This window comes from Grammomys surdaster, unplaced genomic scaffold (genome assembly GCF_004785775.1).
Source record: "Grammomys surdaster isolate TR1022 unplaced genomic scaffold, NIH_TR_1.0 125690, whole genome shotgun sequence".
NCBI classification, from domain to species: Eukaryota; Metazoa; Chordata; class Mammalia; order Rodentia; family Muridae; genus Grammomys; species Grammomys surdaster.
This window is the reverse complement of record NW_021620526.1, coordinates 795,555-818,150: the sequence shown is the minus strand read 5'-3', so window position 1 is coordinate 818,150 and position 22,596 is coordinate 795,555.

Sequence of the window (22,596 nt, the reverse complement as noted above, 5' to 3'; positions counted from 1 at the left end):
AAAAAAAAAAAAAAAAAAAAAAAAAAAAAAAAAAAAAAAAAAGTGATCTGAAAATTAAGATAGTTACAGAAAAGAGACATAAACAATCAACCCTAAAGTAAGCACTCATGTTAAAACAATAGCTTCAGTTAGTAAAAAAAAATAAACAATATACAACAACAATAATAATATAAAATTCACTAAAAAGAGTACAAAAAAGAGAGATAAGGAGAGTCAAGGAACAAATGCAAAGGGGGAAAACCAAACTTCAAGTTGTTAGATTTAAACCTGACCATAATAATCACTTCAAATACAACAGTTTAAAATGACAAAGATACAGCCTGTCAAATTGGATAAAGAAGCAAGATCTGACATTATGTTTACTATAAGACAATGTTTTCATTAAATCTATTCCCCATTTCTGCCCCTGCAATTCTACTTCTATTTCCATATCCCTTTCCCCCATACCTAACTTAATATGCTCTGTTTTTAAACCCACAGAGTCCATTTAGAGTGACTATATATCCATGAGTATAAGACTAATTATTAAAACAATGGTAACTTCTTTGGGGCTATGTCCCTGAAGAAAACTAGCTCTTCTTCCCCAAAAGCCATATAGCTGCCCAGCTAAAGATGGGATGAGCTTTCTCCAATCAATACTGTGATTTTGGCTGACTTAATTTTGTTGAGGTATTGCGTTTACCCTCACAGCTTCTGCAAGTGCATGTGTGTATGCCATGTCTGGCAAATATTGTTTGACTGAAGACATCTAATTCCTCTGGCTCTTACTGTGAAAAGGAGCTCATGAGATTTATCAATGATAAGTTTGTCAGACAGTGATCACTAACATAGTATAATCTAGAATATCCTCATTGATACATCAGTGAAGAGGTAACTTAAGATAAGTGAAATTTGGCTTTATCTACTTGAATATGATATCTTATATATGCACCTGTGTGGTAGTTTTAATATGCTTGGCCCAGGGAGTGAATAGTACTATTAGGAGATGTGGCCTTGTTGGAAGAAGTATGTTACTTTGTGGATGGGCCTTGACACCCTATTCCTAGCTACCTGGAAGCCAGTCTTCTCCTGTTTGTCTTCAAAATAAGATGTAGAACTCTCATCTCCTCCAGTGTCATGCCTACGTTGATGCTGCCATGCTTCCTGAAATGATGATAATGGACTGAACTTCAGAACTTGTAAGCCAGCCCTAATTAAATGTTGCCATTTATAAGAGTTGCCTTGGTCATGGTGTCTCTTCACAGCAATGGAAACCCTACCTAAGACAGAAGTTGGTACCAGAAGCGGGGTATTACTGTGATAGGCCTATCTTTTTGTTTAGAAGAATATGGATTTGGGGACTTTGAATTTGGGAAGCAGTGGAATACTTTAAGTGGGGTTAAATGGACCATCCTAGTAGGAATATGGAAGTCATTGGTGCTGAGGATGGTTTGAACTGTGTGAGTGTGTATGTATGTACACTTGTGCATGCCATGGCACACAGGTAGAGGTCAGAGGAAAATTGGAGTCCTCTCCACGGAGTGGATCCCAAGCTGGAACTTAAGTTGTATGACATGGTGGCAGGTGCTTTTACACACTGAGGCATATTACCCCACCCACCTTAATTTTTGAGGCAGGACTTCTTACTGGGATGTAGGCTAACAAATTTGGCTAGGATGGCTTGCCAGCAAGTTGGAGGTGCACTAGTGTTTACCTCTTACACTAGGATTAGAAGCATGCCACTGCATCCTACTTTAACATGGGTTCTGGATATCTATCTTAGGCTCTAATGTCTGCATTTTACCTACTGAGTTATTTCCCCAGCCTCTGATTTGATGGATCTGAGACAGGATCTCATCCCAGGCTGGCCTCAAATGTTATATTATGTGTCCTCACTCACTGAGGATAACTTTGAACTTTTGGTTCTTTTTTTTTTATATATTCCTGTTTTCACTTTGTATTAGTTAAGGTTTTCTAGAGTCCTAGAACTCATGGAATATCTATATATTAAGGGAATTTATTGGAATGACTTACAGTCTGCAGTCCAACTAACTCAACAATAGGCAGCTGTAAATGGGAAGTCCAAGAATCTAGTAGTTGCTCATTCCCACAAAGGTAATTGTTTCAGCTGGTCTTCTATATAAGCTGGAGTCCTGAAGAAGTAGGTTTCAACAGATACGTTGGCAAACAAGTGCAAGCAGGTGAAGAACTTCCATTGTCCGAGGTATGGCCAAAATTAAAAGTGTGTGCAACTACTCCTGGATCTAAGCTTTTCTTTACTTGGAACTTGCTCTGTCCCAGGCTGGCCTTAAATTCAGAGATCTTCTCTTGGGATTAAAGGCATGGACCACCTTATATATATGTCTGGGTATAAGCTTTTCATGGCCACTATGCTTCAAGATCTGGATCAAAATCCTGTATCTTCCAGCCTCAAGATCTAGATCACCGATGTGCCCTCCATTTATGGATTGTGATTCATTCCACATATAGTCAAGTTCACAACTAGGAATAGCCATCACAATTTACCTCTTGTCAATTTAACACAAATCATATCTCATGTCCAAATGATGATATAACTATCCCTTGTATAATCACAAAAGCATTGTAAATTTAGAGTAGGTCAATGTCCCTTGGGAAACATCCTTTTAGCAAAAAAAATAAAACAGATGCACTCATGTCACTTATAATACTTGTTTATGCAACTGGTAACATGGCCTTAGATGGTATTTATAATTACCTTCCTCTACTATTCATTATTAGAGAGGCCAGTACCATGGGATGACCACTAAAAACAGCAGCAGCAGTGAGGTGGAGTCAACCAGAGCCTAGAGAGCTACAGATGTCAGAGTTGGAGAAGTGACCCAAGCCCTTTGGAAGAGCCCAGAAGATCACGTGTAGATCTTAGACATTGAAACAAGAAGCTGTAAAATGGAAGTTGCCTTGGATACCCTAAGATGTTAGAGATGTCAGAGCCCCTCCCTCCTTTCCTCCCAGTCCTTCCCCCTAATATTCCTTCCCCTATCTGTTCCTCCTCCCTTTTTCTTCAGAGAAGGGTGGGCCTCCCATAGATATCAACTAGCCTTGGCATACCAAGTTGCAGTACACTTAAGGGCATTTTCTCTTATTGAGGCCATGTGAGGCAACTCAGTAGGGAGAAAGGGTTCTAAAAGCAGGCAGAAAAGTCAGAGAAAACCCCTTCTTTTTCTGTTAGGAGCCCCACATGAAGACCAAGTGCCGTATGCTCCTGGTTGGTTCAATCTCCATAAGTCCCTATGGACCTACGTTAGTTGATTCTGTAGGTTTTCTTGTGATGTCCTTGACACCTCTGGCTCTTACAATATTTCCTCTCCCTCTTCCACCACAGGATTCCCTAAGCTTTGCCTAATGTTTGACTGTGTGTCTCTGCATCTGTTGCCATAAGTTGCTGGGTGAAGCCTCTCTGGTGATGGCTATGCTAAGCTTCTGTCTGCAAGTACAGCATAATATCATTAGCAGTGTCAGTGTTGGACTTCCTTCATGGCATTAGTCTCAAGCTGAGCCAGTCATTGGTTGGGTGTTTCTTCAATTTCTGCTCCATCTTTACCCCAGCATACCTTGTAAGTAGGATAAATTGTAAATCAAAAGTTTTGTGGCTGGGTTGGTGTCCTAGTCCTTCCATTGCAAGTCTTGCCTGGATGGCCAGTCCAGGCTCCATATCCTCTATTGCTAGGAGTCTTATCTAAGGTTACCCTCTTAGATTTCTGGGAGTTGTCATTGCGCTAGATTTCTAGCTCATCTCAGAGATGCCTCACTCACCCAGATTCTCTCTCTCTCTGTTCTCCCCCTACTTGATTTCTCCTGTTCCCATCCCCATGTCCACCCCCATTTAGTCCCTCTCCCTGTCCAGTTAGATTGTTTATTCTATTTACTCTTCTCAGTGAGATTCACAAGTCCCCCATTGAGTCCTTCTTGTTACTTAGCTTCTTTGGATCTGTGGATTGTAGCTTTGTTATCCTTTACTTAAAAGCTAATATCCAAATATAAGTGAGTACATACCATGCTTGTGTTTCTGGGTCTGGGTTACTTCACTAAGGATGATATTTTCTAGTTCCATCCATTTGCCTACAAATTTCATGATGTTGTTTTTAATAACTGAGTAAAACTCTATTGTGTAAATGTACCATGTTTTCTTTCTCCAGTTTTGGGTGAAATGTGCTACTTTTAAGGTTAATTTTTGAATGTGATATTTTTCAAAGGTTGGTCAGATACTCCTTGCACACGTGGATAATACTGCTCTAAGAAGACATGGGTTATTTAATGAAAATATCAGTAACTGGCACAGGTTACTTCTTTATGAGTTATTTATTGCTCAGGGAGTCCTCATAGGAGCTCCAATCACACAGCCTTGCCCTCTTTGGTTGGTCACTATAACTTTGTGGTAAGGCTCTATTAATGAAGACACCATAAACTTTGGTTGCAGGACACAGAGAAATCAAGCTCAAACTGCCAGAGTAACTTTCCCCTGATAGCTTTCATATTGTTGTCAGATGCTATGTAGGTGGTTGGAGAAGAACATACATTAATAGTTTTACCCAGGACCAGGTCTTTCATGCTATATTATTTACTGTTCAAGAAAAATGGTCCCACTGTTGGCAAGATTTTTATGGGATTATGTAACATTTTCTTGATTAGATTTGAGGTCTGCTCCACTAGAAGGAATTCACACCTGGTGCTGTAAAAAAGTTCAAAATCAATGGTTAGTTAGGAAATCATGGGCCCTACAGGGGAATCTTTTGGTTTTGTTTTGCTAAAAGGTTATATTGTCAAACTGTCTTCTAAACAATTATGTTTATAGTCATAGATTTGTTCTGTTCTCATCCTTTGTCAGAGAAACTACTTTTTGCAGTGGTAGCAGTTGGTGTAAGGACACACAACATATTAATGTGCTCAGATGACTGACTGTAAGAGCTCAGCCATAGATGGATCATCTATAGCAAGCTCCCTGTATCCAAGCCTCAAAAGAGTTGAAAAATGAGCAGAAACAATGTAAGATGCAGAGCATGAGGAGAGGAGATATGAAACTGTTTTTCTGGTCTTTACATGGTTGATATGCAAGTCAACTCACAGCACAAGACCTGCACAGATTAAGAGGATCAACATTCCAGTTTGCATAAAGGAGGGGTTTGTGAGGCCCCACCCATAGCATAGAGGCTATAGGTAGTTGCTAGCTGCTGAGTGTCATTTTTCTCTGTGTCTGTGGCTGGTTGTAGGGTATGAGCCCATACCCTAGTGGCTCGTTCCCACATCCATTCACATATGATTAGCACTAATTTGACTCAGCAGGCTGATAATACTAAACACATGATGTTTGGATAGAAGGACTGATGGTACCTAAGGGTGGAGTTGGGAGGAGGTCATTGGGGGGAATAAGATTAAAATTCATTGTATATATGCATCAAAATTTCAAAGAATAAATAAAAATTTTCTATAAATGTAAAGTAAAAATAAAGTAAAATAAAGTAGACCATTTAATGAGCTTGCTATCCCATCACCTAATATCACAAGCACTTCTCTAATCCTTTCTATCTGCCCACCTCTGCCTTGAGATTTTCTTCCCATAATTTCTTAGAATCTTTCTGCGTTCTTAATCCTGTTAGCTTTAGTCAATAGCTGCCCAGATAAAGGCAAATAGGTGGAGAGATTCTGGCATTTGAGGTTGTGATAACTGTCAACTTGAAAGAATCTAACACACCTGGGAAAAGAGACTCTGTGAACACCTATGGGGAACTAACTTTATTAACTAAATTGAAATGACAAGATTCATCTTAATTATTGGTAGGATCATTCCTGGAGCTGGGGACCATGGACTGCACAAACTGGAGAAAGTCTGCTGAGCACTAACATGTATTCATCATTGTCTGCTTCGTGACTGAAAATGCAACATTACCATATGTGGATGCAAGCTCTTGCTGCCACAGCTTCCCTGACATGTCATATTGTAACCCAGAACAGTGGTTGAAAGAAGCCCTCCCTTCCTTGTTGTTTTTGCTTGGTGTTTTATCACAGCAACAGGAAAAGTAACTAAGACAAGTGTTTGGTATTTTTTTTTTATTTCTAGAATAATGAATTCTCCCTCTGCACAGTGTTAGTAACAATACTAGGTTGTAAGCCACATATTTTTGTTCCGGGGATGGACAAGAACTCTGAGGAATGAATAAGTTGAGGTCACATAGCTGAGATTGAAGCTTCATTCATTTACCAATCCCTGGACTGAAGATATTTAAAAGTATTAACTCAGTCTCTTTTTAGACTGCACTAACAATGATATGTTCATATATTATGCTCCTTTAATTTCTTTGTCTTCTAGTATTTTTGTAAAGATTGGGATGATTTCAAACGTTAATAGCTTATTTGGAAGTAGCAAAATCTAAACCACTGAGGCTGGAGAGATGTCTCAGTGGTTAAGAGTGTGTTCTGGTCTTGTAAAGGACCCACGTTTGATTCCTAGATCCCATGTTAAGTGGTTAACAGCCAGCTGTAACTCCAGATCCAGAGGATTTGACACATTTGGACCCCTTTGGAAACCTGCTCCAGTGCCCATACACTCACACATAGGAGATATACATGCTTACACATAATTAAAAATAAAACCTTAAAAATATGTAAGACAAGACCAGAATATGACTCTTTGCCACCTAAGGAAAAATTCAGATCTGCTGGTAGCTTTCTGCCTAAGAATATAACATTCCTGTCAGTGGGATCAAGGTGAAAAGGCATCTGAATTTTCAAAAACCTGAGGAGTGAAGCGTTTCCTTTAAGAGGGATAAGCAACCACCATTTAGCTGTGCATGTGTCATTCCTTGCATCACTGTGTTTCCAAGGCAACTGGATTACCAGAGAGACTAGGGGAGTCTGTATTGCTCATAAACTGTGTTATCAGGAGTAGTTTCTGCCCTAGCACTGCCTTTAAAAACCAGATAATGTGGATTGTGCTTGTATTTTTGTCAAATGGCTTTAATTGTATTTTCCAGTGCTGCTTTGACCCAAATGACTGATTGGGAATAAATCAGACTGAGCAATCCTGTCCCTTTACTTATAGTTTTGACTTGCATTGACAAGAGGTTACTATTTTGGCTTATGTTGACCCTCCCACCTCCCAGATCCTTCAGCTAGAGGAAGAAGAGTAACATTAGAACAACAGAGATCAACTTATTTACAAAAATTAAGCACAGGAGTATAGCTGTGTCCAAGATATTAACCTTCCAGGCCCTTCTGGAGGGCAAGCCTTGAGGCTTTTGCAAAACAAACATTTATATTCACTGAGAAATATCTGCACAGTTTCAAGCTCTTGTTCAAACCATACCCAGATCCCAATTTTAAGAAAAGAATGTTCTTTAAAATGAACACGGATCCAATAGTACTGAATGCAGGTTTAGTTTAAGGATCACTGAACAAAAGTCAAGGAGACCAAATGAAACAGTCAGAAAAGAAGGAGGAGGAGGAGGAAGAGGAAGAGGAGGTGGGGGAGGCGTTAGCCCAAGGTGGAGGCTTCTTTATGTGATAAAAACACTACCAATGTTCCCTGACACCATCTATTCTACAACCCATTTTTTTTTTGAAAAAAATATGGAACACCCTCATTCCAATTCCATATATGGTATACTTTTAAGGGCCTCAAAGTCCACTGTGTGGACCATAAAATAGTCAATGTAGGCTGATACTAACACCCTGAGTACTGTACTCATTCCATTTTGAGACTTCAAAGAGCAGTCTTAAGAATTCACATCTACTTGTTTTGAATGAAAAAGAGAGGAACTACACAGTCTCTCTCTCTCTCTCTCTCTCTCTCTCTCTCTCTCTCTCTCTCACACACACACACACACACACACACACACACACACACACCCCACACCACACCACACCACACCACAGACACCTTTTCTTGATTAGTTTTGGTTTTGAGTTTTGGGATTTGATTGTTTCCAAACAAGGTTCTTGTTGTGTAGACCAGGCTAGCTTTAAGCTCATTGCAATCCTTGTGCATCTATCTTGTGAGTCCAGGATTATAAACTTTTAGATGTATTTTATTTTTGACAATCTAGAAGACTTAACTCTGTTTCTAACATGTCACTGAGCTCTGTCATTCTGTCATTCCACCCTACCCCCTTGCTTGGTGATAGTGATTTTGCCTAGGAACTTACTTGTCCTGAACACATGCTAATGCTCACCTATGTCCCCCAAACAATCTTTTAGTTTACTTTGTTTTTATGACAAGGTCTAGATATGGCCCTGGCTTGCCTGTAATGTTCTGTGTAAACAACAACTCCTGACATTCCTTTAATTTTCACTGTTTCTTTTTCTCATTAATCACTGCTGGAGATAAAACTCAGGGCCTTGCTCAAGTTAAGCAAGCTCACTATTACTGAGGTATACCCTCCCTCATTTCCCATACTGAGAAGTTTATCTAAAGGAAAACAAAGCCCTAGAAAATGTCTTACAATTCTAGTCCCTGTGACATTTCTTTACTTCTCCTCCCTCAATCACAAAGATTATGCTGAAAATTCAGAACTGCCAAAGAAGAAAGAGGGACCTCTGATCCCCTTTCAACACTTTCATCAACTTGACTAAACTTGTACTGGAGAAAAATTGTTACCAACTATGGTCCTCTAGTTTGGTCCTAAAAGCATCACTCACACGCTGGGCTTGGCGGTATATACCTGTAGCACATTTCAGGAGGCTGAGGAAGAAGAACTGCTGCAAGGTTGAAAACAGTTTGCTCTACATTTGGAGTTCTGAGCTAACCAGGAATGAGTCTTTGTTTTAAAAGTGAAAATAATAATTAAAGTCATTTATAGACCAGTAGCATCTGTTCTGTGAGCCACACACATGCCAATACATGTTCTCTAAGTCCATTGTGTTCTGTTCTCATCATGGAATTTACTCTCCTCATGGAATTCCTTAATCCTGTACACTTTCCTGTATAGAAAGTGTATATCTAAATTCTGGACTGTGTTGGGCCAGTGAACAATAACACTGTATTATTTCCAGTACAGTGATTTTGCCCCACCACTAATACTAATAACTTTGTATGCCTTTGAAATAAAATTTAAAAGACAAGATGATATACCTCATGGACCATTGTTGTATCATTTTCCCTCCCTTTCTTTCTCTATACAACACCATACTAAGAAAAATCAGTATAATTGGTGACTTGATTCCTCATGAGGGAAAATATTGAGGGACTCTGCCTGATTCACTCCATTGACCTTCACCTTCCAATACCAGTATCCTCTTCTGTGCAATAAGAAAGTTGTAAACACATGTTACACAGGAAAAATCAAGTATTTGAAACCCCAGACTTCAGAAGATGAATCTGAAGGAACTAGCTAGCATAGCAGAAGAAAATAGAAAATTCAAAGAGATATATAAAATGACAACAAAAAAAGTAGACATTGGAAAATTTTAAGTAAGACAAAATCATGTTCATTTAAAATGTCAATTCTTGATAGAGAATTGATTACAGAAATATGTAACCTATTAGATTCAAGAAATGTAGATCATTGCAGAAGTATAAGCAAGAGACAGTAATGACTTGAAATGGGATGGTGATAGCTGGCATGGTGAAAATCAATAAGTCTGACATGTTTAAGAGATGTGATTGAGAGAACTTGGAGTTTCATTAGAAGGAAAGAGGATAAAATGGGAGAGAGAGGAAGGGGAGCAGGAGGAAGAAGTTAAAAAGGAGAAGGCAGAAGAGGAGGAGAGAAAGGAGTTCCAAATAACTGTCAATTTCTGACACAGACAGATGGAAAGAATATGACTTTGTCCACCAAGATGGAGAAATGTCATTTAGAGGGATTCTGAATTGTTTAGTGTGTCAGAAATGTCAGAAACGTATTTACAAGTACCCCAACTCCTCCATGGTCATCATATCATTAACAGCTGTATGTTCAGTATCCATGTAAAATTTCTTTCTGAATCACTTTGAAACATTTCCCTTCTGTTTGTTACTAAACACAGCAATCTCGTTTCTTTAAGTGGGGCCCACTTTATGGAAAGATTGTTTCTAAGTCTTTGTTATGTTGTTGTCTCTAACTCAAAGTTTGTAAGCCTTCATTACAAAATAAACAGGATCCAATATTTCTCATTTTAGAGATAAACTGACTTTGATTCACTCAGCCCATTCATTCCAATAAATGTTCAGCAAATATTTGAGATCCTTGTTTGTGTCAGTCTGTCTGTGGGGCATTAGGGATTCATTCCAATAAATGTTCAGCAAATATTTGGGATCCTTGTTTGTGTCAGTCTGTCTGTGGGGCATTAGGGATTTTAGAAGGATGATCTCTATAGGCCATAGTAATCATTCACCCTTATTTCTTTAGTATCTATGTTATTTGAATCTACCTTAGGTTTTTGCTCAGAATTTCCAAGGATTAGGTATCATTAACAGATGCAATGTATGAGGTAAGAAGGAAAGTGAATAATGAAGCAGGTGAATAGAAAATGAGATAAACTATTTAACAAAAAAACATGTGCCAAGCACTCCATTTAACCATGGTGAATTTAAGAGATCTTATATTTGGACTACCATTGTGCTAGCTATTGGTTCTTCCAATCTATTCTTCATAAAGTGACCAAAGGAACCTTTTAACTTCCTTAACCAACTTACCTTTTCTTGTGCTTAAACGTTTCCAGTGTTGGGCCTGGAGAAAAAGCTCAGCAGTTAAGGCTAATGACTGTCCTTCCAGAGGACCCAAGTTCAATTCCCAGCACCCAAATTGAGTATCTCACAGCTGTTGGGCCCCATTTTGGCCCTGGTTCAGGCCTTGAGGACAAACTTGAGCCTGCCTCCAGTTTCTGCAGCCTTGTGGGAGAGCCTAAGCCTGGCTCAAGTTTTGAGACCTGTCTCAGTCACTTATGTACGGGGTGATTCAGCAAGACCTGTTTGGCCTTGCCTCTGCCCCATCATTGCTTATGTCTCCTGGCAAGAAGGTCTTCCTATTTCTTCTCAAAGTTCCTTTCTCTCTCCCAGGAAAGCCGGCTCTCCACTCGCCACTGCCCAGTCACAGGTTTTAGCCTTTTATTGACTAATTAATCTGGGGGAGAAAGATTTGCACAACAAAAGCTGATGTGCTGAGAATACACTTGTATTGCAGCAATAAGATCTTGAAGTGCAGAATTTAGCATCTGCATATATAGTAGCATGACACCAACCCCAACAACACATTATTAGGGATAGGCTAGGAATTGAGGCTGACTACAGGCCTGGAATTTATAGCTAGCCATGTGTCTGGATACGGTTAGGTGGTCTGGTTAACTTAGATGAGGTAATTGAGAATCTGCTCAGCAAATCCCTAAGCTTTGAAATATTAAAAGGTCTCTGTGTAGTTATTTGGGGAATTAGCTGGTCAAGAAATAACTGTCACCATGTTAATTTCTAGCATTAATTAATATTCATAGGCTATTAATTTAAATCATTTATACTCTGTCAATCCCCAATACCTAGAAACACATTTTACCAGGAATCCTCAGTGGCCACCCCAATCAGGAGACCAGAAGAACTTCCTACAAGGTAACACACAGCCACCACACCTAACTCAGAGTCAGAAAGGGGAACAGAACCCAAGGAACAAAACACTCACCTAATAAAGACAAAACTGGATATCAGCACCTAGAATTACATTCTTCCCAAGCATAGATGCCTAAACATGAGTATAAACCCATAATCAATAATAGTATGGACAATATGTCTCACTAGAGCACAATCGACAGTCCCTAGAATTGCAACATAACTGAAGCACAAGACAAAGACCTTAAAATACACTTCTGAATACAATAGAGGTCCTTAAAGTGAAAATGAATACAGCCCTCAAAGAAATATAAGAAACCACAATCAGTCAGTGGAAGGAAATGAATGAAACAGTTAAGGACCTGAAAGTAGAAATAGAATCAATAAAGAAAATCCAAATTGAGGGAAATCTGGGAATGAAAAATTTAAGAACTTAAACAATAATCTCAGAGGCAAACCTCATCTATGGAAATCAACAGAATACAAGTGATGGAAGGTAGCATATCAGGCATTGAAAACAAAACAACAACAAAACAAAAGAAACCCAAAAAGTGAGGCACAAAACATCTAGGAAATCTGGAACACTATCAAAAGACAAAAATCTAAAAATGATGGAAGTAAAGGAAGGAGAAGAAATCCAGGTCAAAGGCACAAAAATATATTCAACAAAATCAGAAAGGAGAGCTTCCCTAACCTAAAAAGAGGTGCTGCCTATTAAGTCAAAAGAATCATACAGAACTCCAATAATAAACCACTAAACATACAGAATAAAGAAAGAATATTAGAAGCAACAAAAGAAACAGAGGGAGTAACATATAAAGATAGGCCTATCAGAATTACACATGACTTCTCAATAGAGACTCTGAAAGTCAGGAGGTCATAGATGGGTGTGCCTCAGACTCTAGGAGTTCACAGATGCCAGTTTAATACAGTAGAAGCTTCTTAAAATATATACATATATGAAGGCGATTTTTAAAAATTGCCAAATAATAGAGGGGACAAAGCCCTTACTGGACATCTCTTTTCACCAAATAAAGCTTGCATTACTGTGAATGGGTTTCATCTAATTGAGTTATTGGCCAAGGGGGTCCTATGGAAAGTCCCGAATAACTCAGCCTATTGACAAGACTATAGGTTGCTTCATACAAACTAATAGCAAGGTCCTATTTCTGAAGATAACACCTACAGAACTGGTTGAACATGGAAAAGTCAAATGAGTGCCTATATAAAGTCTTCACTGCTATATGCTATTGTCTTCAGTACAGGAAGGTATTCTGCATGCTATCAAATGAGAAATGTAAATACCAATCCACCCACAAAACCTTTGTTCGACAATGCTGTGCTGCCTGTGAAATATGCTAGGGCAATGGAGGCACAAAGCCTGTGGGAGTAGCCAAACAATATCTGATTTGACTTAAGGATCACTCCAGAGATGAAACTCATCACAGCTGGTATAATCAAGAACTTGAAACTAGATAGTCCAGGGACCTTGGGTAAAACCCAAATATTACTGGTCTAAAAATAAAAAAGTAAAATAATTAGTAATCATAGCAATAAAATCACTTATAAAGAAATTCTGCAATACTCATACATAAGTGCCTTGCTCAAAGCATCATCAGAGAGACTTCCCCCTGCAGCAGATGGAAGCAAATACAGAGATCCGCAGGCAAATGTTATGCAGGGACTAAGAGACCTTGGAACACTCAGCTCAAAATGGGATGTCTCTATTAAAACTCTCCCCTCAAAGCCCAGGGAATCTTGTGGAAGAGGAAGCAAAAAGATCCTCTCTCTGTCTCTCTCTCTCTCTCTCTCTCTCTCTCTCTCTCTCTCTCTCTCTCTCTCTCTCGCTCTCTCGCTCTCTCGCTCTCTCTCCCTCCCTCCCTCCCTCCTTCCCTCCCTCTCTCCCTTTCTCTCTCTCTCTTTTACCCTACCTATGCTTGCATGGATATTATGGCTTCTAGTTTAGTGTTTTTATGGAATTCTTGAGTGTGTGAATGAGTGTATCTCTGTGTGTATATCTGTTTCTTTTGCTTTTCTTGGGTTTATCACCATCTTTTGTTTGCTTTGTACTATTCAGATGCATTTGTTTTTTGTTGTTGTTTTTTATTGGATGTTTTATTTACATTTCATATGTTGTCCCCTTACCCCATCCCCCACCCACCCAGGAACTCCCTATCCCCTCACCCCTCCTCCTTCTTCTCTGTGGATGTAACCCCTACCTGACCCCCCACTCCCACCTACCCACCCTCAAAATTCCCACCCCCTGGGGCATCCAGCCTTCATGAGGTCAAGGATCTCTTCTTCCACCTATGCCCAGCAGGGCCCTCGGCTCTTACATATTCAGCTGAAAACATGGATCCCTCCCTAAGTGCTCCCAGGCTGGTGGCTTAGACCCTAGGAGCTGTGGTTGGTTGGTATTGTTGCTCTCCTCATGGGGCCACAAACCCTTTCAGCTCCAATGGTCTTCACTCTAATTCCTCCATTGGGAACCCCATGATCAGTGCAATGGCTAGTTGTGAGCTTCTGCCTCTGAATATGTCAGGCTCTTGAAGACCTCTGAGAAGACATCTATATCAGGCTCTTATCAGCATGTACTTCCTGACGTCCACATCAGCATCTAACTTTGGTGACTGCACATGGGATGGATACTCATGTGGAATGGTTTTCAGATGGCCCCTCCTTCAGTTACTGTCCCTCACTTTGTCTCCATATTTGCTCCCTTGAGTATTTTGTTGCTCCTTCTAAGAAGGACCGAATCACTCCCACTTGGTCTTCCTTCTTCATGAGCTTCATGTGGCCTGTGAGTTGAATCTTGGGCATTTCAATGTTCTGGGCTAATATCCAATAATCAGTGAGTGAATACCATGTGTGTTCTTTTGTGATTGGCTTACTTCACTCAGGATGATAATTTCTAGTTCCATCCATTTACCTAGGAAACTCTCAAATTCATTGTTTTTAATAGCTGAGTAATACTCCATTGTGAAAATATACCACATTTTTTGAATCCATTCCTCAGTTGAAGGACATCTGGGTTCTTTCCAGCTCCTGGCTATTATAAATAAGGCTGCTATGAACATAGTTGAGCATATGTCCTTGTTATATGTTTGAGCATTTTCTGAGTGGTATAGCCTAGGAGTGGTATAGCTGGATCCTCAGGTAATGCTATGTCCAATTTTCTGAGGAACCACCAGACTGATTTCCAAAGTGGTTGCACCATCTTGCAGTCCCACCAACAATGGAGGAGTGTTCCTCTTTCTCCACACCCTTGCCAGCATCTACTATCACCTGAGTTTTTAATCTTAGCCATTCTGACTGGTGTGAGATGGAATCTCAGGGTTGTTTTGATTTGCATTTGCCTGAGGACTAAGGATACTGAACATTTCTTTAGGTGCTTCTTGGCCATTCGAGTTTCTTCCGTTGAAAATTCTTTGTTAAGCTCTATACCCCATTTTTAATAGGGTTATTTGGTTGTCTGGAGTCTAATTTCTTGAGTTCTTTGTATATATTGGATATTAGCCCTCTATCAGATGTAGGATTGGTAAAGATCTTTTCCCAATTTGTTGGTTGTCGTTTTGTCCTCTTGACAGTGTCCTTTGCCTTACAGAAACTTTCAATTTTATGAAGTCCCATTTGTCAATTCTTGATCTTAGAGCATATGCCATTGGTGTTCTGTTCAGGAACTTTTCCTCTGTGCCCAAGTATTCGAGGCTCTTCCCCACCTTCTCTTATATTAGTTTCAGTGTATCTGGTTTTATGTGGGGGTCCTTTATCCACTTAGACTTGAGCTTTGTACAAGGAGATAAGAATGGATCAATTTTCATTCTTCTACATGTTGTCCTCCAGTTGAACCAGCACCATTTGTTGAAAATGCTGTCCTTTTTCCACTGGATAGTTTTAGCTCCTTTGTCAAAGATCAAGTGACCATAGGTGGGTGGGTTCATTTCTGGGTTTTCAATTCTATTCCATTGATCTACCTGCCTGTCTCTATACCAATAACATATAGTTTTTATCACTATTGCTCTGTAGTACAGCTTGAGGTCAGGGATGGTGATTCCTCCAGAAGTTCTTTTATTGTTGAGAAGAGTTTTCGCTATCCTGGATTTTTTGTTATTCCATATTAATTTGAAAATTTCCATTTCTAACTCTGTGAAGAATTGAGTGGGGAATTTAATGGGAACTGCATTGAATCTGTAGATTGCTGTTGGCAAGATGGCCATTTTTATTATATTAATCCTGCCAATCCCTGAGCATGGGAGATCTTTCCAACTTCTGCGATCTTCTTCGATTTCTGTCTTCAAGGACTTGAAGTTGTTGTCATACAGGTCTTTCACTTGCTTGCTTAGATTCACACCAAGGTATTTTATATTATTTGCGACTATTGTGAAGGGTGTCTTTTCCCTAATTTCTTTTTCAGTCTGTGTTTATCTTTCATGTAGAGGAAGGCTACTGATTTGTTTGAGTTGATTTTACAACCAGCCACTTTGCTGAAGTTGTTTATCATGTTTAGGAGTTCTCTGGTGGAAGTTTTGGGGTCACTTAAGTATACTATCATATCATCTGCAAATAGTGATATTTTGACTTCTTCCTTTCCTATTTGTATCCCTTTGACTTCTTTTTGTTGTCTAATTGCTCTGGCTAGGACTTCCAGTACTATATTGAATAGGTAGGGGGAGAGTGGGCAGCCTTGTCTAGTCCCTGACCTTAGTGGGATTGCTTCAAGTTTCTCTCCATTTAGTTTGATGTTGGCTACTGGTTTGCTGTAAATTGCTTTTACTATGTTTAGGTAGGGGCCTTGAATTCCTGATCTTTCCAAGACTTTTATCATGAAGGGATGTTGAATTTTGTCAAATGCTTTCTCAGCATGTAGGGAGATGATCATGTGGTTTTTTTCTTTGAGTTTGTTTATATAGAGGATTACATTGATGGATTTCCGAATATTAAACCATCCCTGCATTCCTGGGATAAAACCTACTTGATCATGATGGATGATTGTTTTGATGTGTTCTTGGATTCGGTTTGCTAGAATTTTATTGAGTATTTTTGCATCAATGTTCATAAGGGAGATTGGTCTGAAGTTCTCTTTCTTTGTCGGGTCCTTGTGGGGTTGGGTATGAGTGTAATTGTAGCTTCATAGAACGAATTGAGTAGTGTTCCTTCTGTTTCTATTTTGTGGAATAGTTTGAAGAGAATTGGTATTAGGTCTTCTTTGAAGATCTGATAGAATTCAGCACTAAAACCATCTGTTCCTGAACTTTCTTTGGTGGGGAGACTTTTAATGATTGCTGCTATTTCCTTAGGGGTTATGGGACTGTTTAGATGGTTTATCTGCTCCTGATTTAACTTTGGTACCTGGTATCTGCCTAGGAAGTTGTCCATTTCATCAAGGTTTTCCAGTTTTGTTGAGTATAGGCCTTTGTAGTAGGATCTGATGCTTTTTTGAATTTCTTCAGTTTCTGTTGTTATGTCTCCCTTTTCAGTTCTGATTTTATTAATTTAAATAAATTTTATCAATTTATTAATTGATTTATTAATTTGGTTTATCTATCTTTTTGATTTTCTCAAAGAACCAGCTCCTGGTTTTATTGATATTTTGTATTGTTCTTTCTGTTTCTATTTGGTTGATTTCAGCCCTGAGTTTGATTTTTTTCTTCCTTCTACTCCTCCTGGGTATATCTGCTTCTTTTTGTTCTAGAGCTTTTAGTTGTGCAGTCAAGTTGTTAGTGTGTGCTCTCTCCAGTTTCTTTTTGTAGGCACTTAGAGCTATGAGTTTTCCTCTTAGCACTGCCTTCATAGAGTCCCACAAGTTTTGGTATGATGTGTCCTCATTTTCATTGAATTCTAAAAAGTCTTTTATTTCTTTCTTTATTTCTTCCTTGACCAAGTCATCATTGAGTAGAGAGTTGTTCAGTTTCCATGTGCATGTGGGTTTTCCATTGGTTTTGTCATTATTAAACACCAGTCTTATTCTGTGGTGATCTGATAAGATGCAAGGGATTATTTCAATCTTTTTTTATCTGTAGAGGCCTGTTTTGTGACCAATTATATGGTCTATTTTGGAGAAGGTACCATGAGGTGCTGAGAAAAAGGTATATTCTTTTGTTTTAGGATGAAATGTTCTATAGATGTCTGTTAAGTCCCTTTGGTTCATAAATTCTGTTTATGTCAAAGTGTCTCGGTTTAGTTTCTGTTTCCATGATCTGTCCATTGCTGAGAGTGGGGTGTTGAAATCCTCCACTATTATTGTGTGAGGTGTAATGTGTGTTTTGAGCTTTAGTAAAGTTTCTTTTATGTATGTAGGTGCCCTTGCATTTGGAGCATAGATGTTCTCCTTGGTAGATTTTTCCTTTGATGAGTATGAAGTGTCCTTCCTTATCTTTTTTGATTAATTTTGGATGAAAGTTGATTTTATTTGATGTTTAATGGCTACTCCAGCTTGTTTCTTGGGACCATTGGCTTGGAAAATTGTTTTCCAACCTTTTATTCTGAGGTAGTGTCTGCCTTTGTCACTGAGGTGAGTTTCTTGTATGCAGCAAAATTCTGGGTCCTGTTTGTGTATCCAGTCTGATAGTCTGCGTCTTTTTATTGGGGAATTGAGACCATTGATATTAAGAGATATTAAGGAAAAATGATTTTGGCTTCCTGTTATTTTTGTTATTAGAGGTAGAATTATGTTTGTATAGTTATCTTCTTTTGGGGTTGTTGGAAGATTACTTCCTTGCTTTTTCTAGGTTGTAGTTTTCCTCCTCGTGTTGGTGTTTTCCATCAATTATCCTATGAAGTGCTGGGTTTGTGGGAAGATATTGTGCAAATTTGGTTTTGTCATGGAATATCTTGGTTTCACCATCTTTAGTGATTGAGAGTTTTGCTGGGTATAGTAATCTGGGCTGGCAATTGTGTTCTCTTAGGGTCTGTATGATGTCAGTCTAGGCTCTTCTGGTTTTTATAGTCTCTGGTGAGAAGTCTGGTGTAATTCTTATAGGTCTGCCTTTATATGTTACTTGAATTTTTCCCTTACTGCTTTTAGTATTTTTTCTTTGTTTTGTGCATCTGATGTTTTGATTATTATGTGACGGGAGGTATTTCTTTTCTGGTCTAGTCTATTTGGTGTTCTGTAGGCTTCTTGTATGTTTATGAGCATCTTGTTCTTTAGGTTAGGGAAGTTTTCCTCAATAATTTTGTTGAAGATATTTACTGGCCCTTTAAGTTGGGACTCTTCATTCTCATCTATACCTATTATCCTTAGGTTTAGTCTTCTCATTGTGTCCTGGATTTCCTGGATGTTTTGAGTTAGGAGTTTTTTGCATTTTGCATTTTCTTTGACAACTGTGTCAGTATTTCCCATAGTCTCTACTGCATTTGAAATTCTCTTCTATCTCTTGTATTTGGTTGGTGATGCTTGCGTCTATGACTCCTGATATCTTTCTTAGGTTTTCTGTCTCCATGATTGTCTCCTTTTGAGCTTTCTTTATTGTTTCTATTTCCATTTTCAGATCCTGAACGTTTTTGTTTAATTCCTTCTTTGTGTTTTCTTGCATTTCTTTAAGGAATTTCTGTGATTCCTCTTTAAGGGCTTCTAACTGTTTACTTGTACTCTCCTGTATTTCTTTAAGGGAGTTACTTATGTCCTTCTTATAATCCTCTATCATCATCATGAGAAGTGATTTTAATTCTGAATCCTGCTTTTCTGGTGTGATGGGGTGTCCAGGGCTTGCTATATTGGGAGAACTGGGTACTGATGATGCCAAGAAACTTTGGTTTCTGTTGCTTATGTTCTTGCACTTGCCTTTCGCCATCTGGTTAACTCTAGTGTTACCTGCCCTCACTGTGTAAGACTGGAGTCTGTATTTCCAGTTATCTTGCTTGTTGCAGAGCTCCTCAGAGTCCAGAAATCTCTGTAGTCTTATGATCCTAATCTCCTGGGTGGAAGAACTCCTGGGACTCAGGCCACCTCTTGGATCTGGAAATCCTTCTGCTCTGGGTGTAGTGGTTCCTCTAGGATGGCTCAGGATATGATGTCTCCCAAGTGCAAACCACCTTGGTGTCTGCTGCTCTGAGTGCAGTGGCTCCTCTAGGATGGCTCAGGATTCAGTATCTCCACAGGAGCAGACCCACTCTGTGTCTTCCCCAGCCCAAAGGACCAGGCAGGGATAGAAGGGAAGTGGAGTTCTGGAGGGGCGAGGTTTGGGTAGCTGGTGAGTCCTGAATGTCCCTGGATCCCAGATGTAACTCTGGGGCTTAGGGAGTGAGATGGAGTTCTTACCAGCTGCTCTTGTAGAGGGAAAAGTTATGGATACTGGGTATATAGAATCCTTTTTAGACATAAAATATTCTTTAGGCTTTCTTTACAAAGACATGGAGGCATGAAGCAGGTTGGAAATGTGGACAAACTGGCTAGAATGCAATTTAGCCAGGTGTAACCAAGCTGAGAACCATAGTGACAGGGCAAGGCCGAAGTAACAGGGCAGGACCACATTCTTGGGAAAGATAAGCGTACAGAGAGTTTTCACCTGATCCTGACTCACGTAGGTTGGGTTCCTTTGGAATGTTCCACTATTTTTATGTTATACCACCCTAGCAACCCCCTCACCCCCTTCCCATTCCTTGGTTTGTGGTTTTTCCCTATAAAAACTCCTTTCAAACTGGCTGTCGGGGTCAATTCAGCTCCTGCGTGGGCATACGAATTGACCCGGCAGCTAGCTGTCACGCCCTAATAAACAGCCTTGCAATTGCTCCGGTACATGGTGTCTCGAGCAGATTACTGGGTGGTCGTGACTTTCTGAGACTTGAGAGAGGGTCTCCCCTCTGCGGAGGTCTTCATTGGGGGCTCGTCCTGGGATTTTCGACCACCCTGATCTCTGAGACCCCCACTGGGAGGTAAGGGCACCGCGGTTTTGTTTGTGTGTTTTGTGTGTCGATCCGTCTCGTTTGGAATTCTGGAAAGTGCACTTCTGTGGTTTGGCTTGGCAGCTGTTTCTGTCTCGTAAGAGACAGCAAACCTTTTGTCTCGGCAGGAGGCGAATGGGTGACCAGCAGACGTGCTAGGATGGTTACCACTGCCACAACCCAGGAGACATCCCAGGAGAGGAAGGGACCCCAGGGACGCCTGGTAGGTGCCCATCTGGAGGCCGGGGAGGACAAGGTGGTCCTCTAGCTAGAGGAGGTGTGAGAGACCTCCTGGCCATCTGTTTTTCTGTATTGGTGTTGGCCTTCTTGGTTGAGACGGTTAGTGTAGTTGTTTTGTCTGTGTTTTGTGTTGCTTGTTGACAGTTATGGGACAGACTGTAGTGACTCCCTTAAGCCTGACTTTAGACCACTGGACAGAGGTGAAGGACAGAGGCAATGAGTTATCGGTTAACATCAGGAAGGGACATTGGCAGACTTTCTGTGCCTCAGAGTGGCCAAAACTTGATGTGGGATGGCCACCTGAGGGGACTTTTGACGCGACTACTATTTCTGCAGTAAAAGCTACTATTTTTCAGGAAGGACCAGGGTCACATCCCGATCAACAGCCATACACCGTGGTTTGGCAGAACCTGATCCAGAATCCCCCTCCGTGGGTGAGACCATGGGTTAAGAGACAGCCAGGCTCCCGAGCCCTGGCTCTCTGCAGTTCCGGGCCTAAAACACCCAAACCCAAACCGAAACCGGACTCGGAAACTAAACCCTCAGCTCCGCCTAAGATCTATCCCGAGATAGAGGAGCCACCTGAGTGGCCAAGTCCGCCACTGCCCCCCCCCCATCATCAACCACCACAGGCTCCCCCGGCCTCGGCACCGAGTCTGGAACCACAGGGAGCAGCCAGGGGCGGGGGGCCGGCAACTGGCACTCAGAGCCGGAGAGGGTTGACTCCGGAAGGACCCGACTCCACCGTTTCTCTACCTCTCCGAGCTATAGGTCCGGCACCTACCGAGCCGAATACAGTCCAGTTCCTACAATACTGGCCCTTCTCTTCATCTGATCTATTTAACTGGAAAGCTAATTATCCCACTTTTTCAGAGAATCCTACATCCCTGATTGGACTGGTAGAGTCTGTAATGTACTTGCACCAGCCCACCTGGGATGATTGCAATCAGCTCCTCCAGACTCTCTTCATGGCTGAAGAGAAAGAGAGAGTTCTTCTGGAGGCCCGGAAAAACATCCAGAACGCTGTGGGACAACTTTTGCAGAATCTAACTCCAGCAGCGATTGATGAGGCTGTTCCCCTCACTCGGCCCCAATGGGACCACAACACAGCTGCAGGTAGGGAAAGGCTGTCCATCTACCGCCGGGCTCTGGTGTCAGGTCTCAGAGGGGTGGCGAGACGCCCCACCAATTTGGCTAAGGTAAGAGAGGTTATGCAGGAGCCAGAAGAAGCCCCCTCTGTTTTCTTGGAGCGCCTCATGGAGGCATATCGCAGATATACCCCTTTTGACCCCACCTCGGAGGGACAGAGGATGTCTGTCATTATGGCTTTTATTGGTCAGGCTGCTGCAGATAAAAAGCAGAAAGAGAAAGGAGTAAGGAGAAAGATGAGAGACAGAGAAGGCAGGAAAAGAATTTGACTAAGATTTTGGCCGCAGTTGTAGATGAGGGAAGAAGACAGGGAACTAGAGGAGTTAGGCAGACAGGGAACTTGGGCGAGTATCGGAGGCAGGAGCCAAGGAGACCCAGAAGAGCCAGCCAAGCACTGGACAGAGACCAATGTGCCTATTGCAAGGAGAGAGGACATTGGGCCAGAGAGTGTCCCGCCAAGAAGGGACTTAAGGCTCTGGCCCTAGGTAGCAATGAAGACTAGGGGGGGTCAGGGCTTGGCCCTCCCTCCCCGATCCTAGGGTAACCCTGAAAGTGGAGGGGACCCCCCATGGACTTTCTTGTCGACACGGGAGCAGAATTCTCAGTGCTCAAGAAACCCCTGGGGAAGTTGGGAAGTAAGTAAACCATAGTTATTGGAGCCACTGGACAGAACTCATATTCGTGGACCACCACGAGAACAGTAGACCTGGGAAAAGGACAGGTGTCTCATTCCTTCCTAGTGATACCTGAGTGTCCTACCCCTTTGCTGGGTAGGGACCTTTTTAACTAAGTTAAAG